We start from the raw sequence: 4561 nt of genomic DNA on the forward strand, positions 1-4561 counted from the left end.
CCCCCTCCCTTCGCCCTGCCCAGCCGCTGCCTTTGTGCATCGCTGCGGGGAGCGAAGCCGGCGGGCCGCGCCCGGGGCTGGAGACGCGCATCCTCCCGCGCGGGGGGCGGCTCAGGTGCGGGCCAGTCCGTATCCGCGGCTGCAGCCCCGAGCCGCCCCCTCCGGGGATGCTGCCTCCGGCCGGCTGTGACCTGCCGGGGTCCTCTCAGCCCGCAGGGGCCGGGCGCTGCCGCTGCTGCCTGTGAAGCCCCCTGAAAGCAGCCGGCTGCTGGCAGGGCCCTGGTCCAGCCTCTGCCGCCACGGTTTCCAAGGGGCAAATCTCGGACCCCTTGTCCGGGCCTTCCCGCTCCGCCCTGTGCTTGGCCCGCTGGAGATCACCCCGCCCCCGTTGACACCCCTGGCTGTCTGGACTCTGATCACTGGGACAGAGCCTGTCTTTTTGTGCGTCCCTGAAATACCTCTCAGTGTTCTCAAATGGCTTTAAAAAATAGATAAAAAGCCCCTTGCACTGCTGGTTAGACTTCGTCTCCAAGCGCTTGAGAAAAAAAGACAAGCAGTTCGTTCACCCATGGGATCAACCGGGTAGGAGTCCATATATGCGACCCCTTTCAATGGGCGCCGGTGCCCATGGGCTTTCGTGGGCCTGTGTGGTCATGAGGGAACCTGCACAGATTTCTGTGTGGGGTCGGTATACCACAGAAAAACGGCTTTGAAGGACTAACTACATTTGAATTTTACTTTCTGACCCCTAGGATTAGAAATAGGCTGGCTGAGGAGGGAAAATGCTTTGTTGTTGTAACCAGGAGTGGCCAGAGTGGCCTAAAATAGAAATAGGATGGGTTTTGATCTGCTCTGTAAATACTTTTGGTAGGGGTTTTCTACATGTTTCGGTCAGAGTATTTCTGTAGGGAATTATTGACTGAGAGAGATTTGTAAAATATTTTTTGCTGCTTGTTTGCTTGGCAACAAGCTGCTCTGCACCTTAAATATGGTGTCAACAATCTTAAAGACCAAGGAAGACTGACTTGAATTTTCTTTGTCACTCCTTCAGCATACTCCTAGCAAGCTTAGGAAGCAGGTTGTGTGAGTTATAATGGTAATGTAAATCTGCGCCTTAGCAAGGGGAGAAGGAAGCTATTGAGCAGATATGGGGCATTGTTCCCACTTGCCACCTCTGAAAATTCCAGCATTTCGTATTTTTTAAATGTGGGTAATAACTCCACGGAGAATACAGGGTGACTGTTTATTACCACTCCGATAAGCCACACTGATGCTCCAGGCCTGATAGATTAATAGTGTGATAATTGTTCTCTGAGAGGCAAGGATTTTTGTAAGTGATATCTTTTATTGGACCAACTGCTTGGTTAAGAAAGACGTAGACAAGCTTTAGAATGTGAAGTGTTCGACATCAGGTCTGAGGAAAGAAGGGTGTCTGGAGTTTGTTCTTGTTTTGTTCACATTGCAATTTCTTTTTTTATTTTATTTTTTTTAAATTTTATTTTACTGCTTTTCCTTGGTTGAGCTCTCTTCAGTCATTCAGCCTTGCAAGCCAGGTCTGTTCTTTCAGTGCTACAGCAAGTGCTAAAGCAGATTTTAGCAGGAGGAAGGATACAGACAATTAGACACATTCTGATTCATATCTTAAAGCTGGTTTCTTGCTAAGTAAGGTGTCTTCAGTCTTTCAGAGAGAAACAATGGCCATGGTACTCTCTCAGATCTATTGAGTATTATTATGAATTCTGCATGGAAGTTGCTTCCTTAGTGAATGATCAGTAACTGATGATGAAAGTGGGATAATTTCTAACCAGAATAAGTGGTTTGATCGTTCCATTCCAGTAAATGGTATCATTACTTTCTTTTTTTTTTTTTTTTTAATGAATTTGAATTAAAGATGACCCCTCTGTAATTAGATTATATCCATGTTAATTTCTTAGTGCTTGTTATATACAAAGTCTAATACAAAATTATGAATTAGTGCTTTACTTCCATTGGCATGTTATCTGCTACTGGTTAGACCCTTTGAGTGAGGTATGCAAACTGAGGTTGTAAAAAATTGGGAAAAAAAATGTGCATTGAAAAGCAGTATCAGATATTGTAACTTCTCCTCCAGCTGCGCCCCCTCCCTTCTATTTCCCCTCCCCACAAAAAGCTATAATGGCATTTTGGCATCTTCCAGGACAGGGAAGGTCAATATACCTTGTAAAATTATTTTTTCAATATTGTAATAAAATATATCTTGTATTTACTCAATCCAAGATGAGGTTTTCTTTCCCTATTTAACATGGGGGTAAAAAAACCCTTCTCTTGGACTCAAATACTGGACTAAAAGTCAGAGCTGGAGCTGCTGCTGCCTGCCCCGACCAGGATTGGGGTGGCTCATGCAGTGGGGGGAGCATAAGGGTGACCTCGTGGTGCCCAGCCCAGGCAAAGTGCATAGGGGAGTGAGAGGAGAGTGCTGGGAGGACCAGGCAACAGCAAGGGGGCTGCTGTGACTCCAGCTCTAGCCCTCACCTGGGCCCAAGGCCAGAGCCACAGCTGCTGACTGCCTCCAGCCAGGAGTAGAGTTGTCACTGAAGCTGGTGCCTGGCCAGGGCAGGGCTGCAGCCACTGTGTGCTCTCTGCCCCTGGCTGGAGCCCAGGCCACTATACAGAGTAAATGGGGGAAGATGGCAGGGGGTACAAGTCACCAGGGGGTGGGCAGTGGAAAGAGACAGGCACTGTGGGTGACAGGCAACAAGGGAAGCAGGTGCTGGGGGACAGGCATAAGGGGAATGATTTGAGGGGCAAGGCACTAGGGGAGGCAAGTGGCGGGGGTCTGCTTTCCTTGCTGGAGTGGTGGCAGGGATGAATTTAAGACAGCCCCCCAATAATTAGACTCTGTATGTGGGAAATTATAATATTTTAAATACTTAAAATAAACTAGAATAAACTTGTAATTTTCCAAGGATGTATTTTAATTATTAGGGGATCATTTTCAGTTCAGTCATTTTGGATTTGGATTAATACCGGGGGGGGGGGGGGTGTATACACACACATTATAAAGTGTGTGCACATGGGTGTGTATACACACCCACACACATGCATAATCATGTATATACATATAGATATATAGGTATGTATGTGTAAATTGAAATAGCTTTAAAAGTTGCTTTGAGTATTCAGATCATTTCAAGTTGTGTGGATTTGCCTACTTGTAAATACTTTGTAGTTTGGTGCTTAAAAATATGGTTATATCAGAGTTTTGAAGTGTTTGCATCGCTTGCATTTAATATTGTGTTTAGAGTTTAATTTTATATGTAGCAAAGGATAAACACTATCCAGCCTTATAAGTGCAATATAAACTTTTCTTCAAACTGTAACTTGACATTTAAAATTGGCTGATATAGGGTTGACCACAAACAGTACTGTGACACTGTGTGGAGAGAAAGGGTGGAGGTGGGTTTTTTAAAGGTGGCTGGGAAGGCAAAAAAGCTTGGTAATTATTCTGTAGCATAAATAATCATTGCTCTCAACATTATCTGTATCTGTGCTGGTTACATCTTCTGGATGCATTGCATGACTTGTATACTCTATGGCTCCTATACACTACACTTCTTTGCCTCCCCATCTCTGCAGTTGCTTCTGTTAGCTGCACTCTTCTGCACTCTATTGCACTTCATATTAAAAGACTGTTTACAGAACAGCTCCATTAGTATATGTAAGTTTAAAATAGGCTTAAATAAGTTAACCCAACGTTTTTTAAATACACAGCTTATTTAAACCCACCCCCGCTTTTCCTTAGCTCTGTAGGGCCTCTCAGTCTATTCTCAATGACTCTTTGCATTGGAATTCAGTGATAGAAAGGGCACAGATGGGGAATATTCAGTATTGACATTCAGAAAGATTGTAAGCAAAAATCCCCCCCCAAACACCTCAGTGATTCTTAAGCCATTTCATACTGGGCAGTATAGCAGTACACTAAAATATAAAACTGTTTAATCGCAGCTTTATAAAAATTAAACTCAGTTTTTCTAAGAGTTTTTGTTTGTTTGTTGTTATTTTAAAAGAAATCTGTAGCTTGGAGTTCTGCTCTGGTCTGTAATGTAGCATACAAGGTCTCACTCCTGGAGTAGATTTTAAAAATAAGGACCACAGTGGGAGACTCAGAAGAAAGACAGTTGGTTAATATTAAGTTCTGTGGAATAAGTTTGATTTCTCATTTTACAAGCTCATTACTAAACAATAAAGCATGCATTTCCAAATACTGCCATTTATGGAAATAAAATATTAGCTGAAAAGTGTTAGCATATCTAACTACAGTTGTGTTGACAGTAAAATTTAAAGGACTTTATCAAGACTTTCTGGCTGGTGCTTTTCTCCCTTGGAATGCTGATGGTCTAATAGGAGATTAGGAAGATCTCAGAATATATGACTGAATTTTCAAAGTATAGAAGCACTATGAACCAAGTATAGACTAGTGTCAGCAACATATATTTTGAATCAAGTAAAATCTCACCCATTTACACCAAATTTGAATTTGGCCCTATATTGCAGAAATCATTTTTAATGGGCCCCTCAAATG

General features: G+C 43.3%; 1 protein-coding gene across 3 annotated transcripts in view; it reads left to right on the forward strand.

Moving 5' to 3' along the window:
- The window catches only part of NMT2 (N-myristoyltransferase 2), a 44454-nt gene that overhangs the window by 276 nt on the left and 39617 nt on the right, over nt 1-4561 (forward strand). The gene's annotated exons all lie outside the window — the stretch shown is intronic.

The sequence above is a fragment of the Crocodylus porosus genome, unplaced genomic scaffold (assembly GCF_001723895.1).
Source record: "Crocodylus porosus isolate Cpor-Errol unplaced genomic scaffold, CroPor_comp1, whole genome shotgun sequence".
NCBI classification, from domain to species: Eukaryota; Metazoa; Chordata; order Crocodylia; family Crocodylidae; genus Crocodylus; species Crocodylus porosus.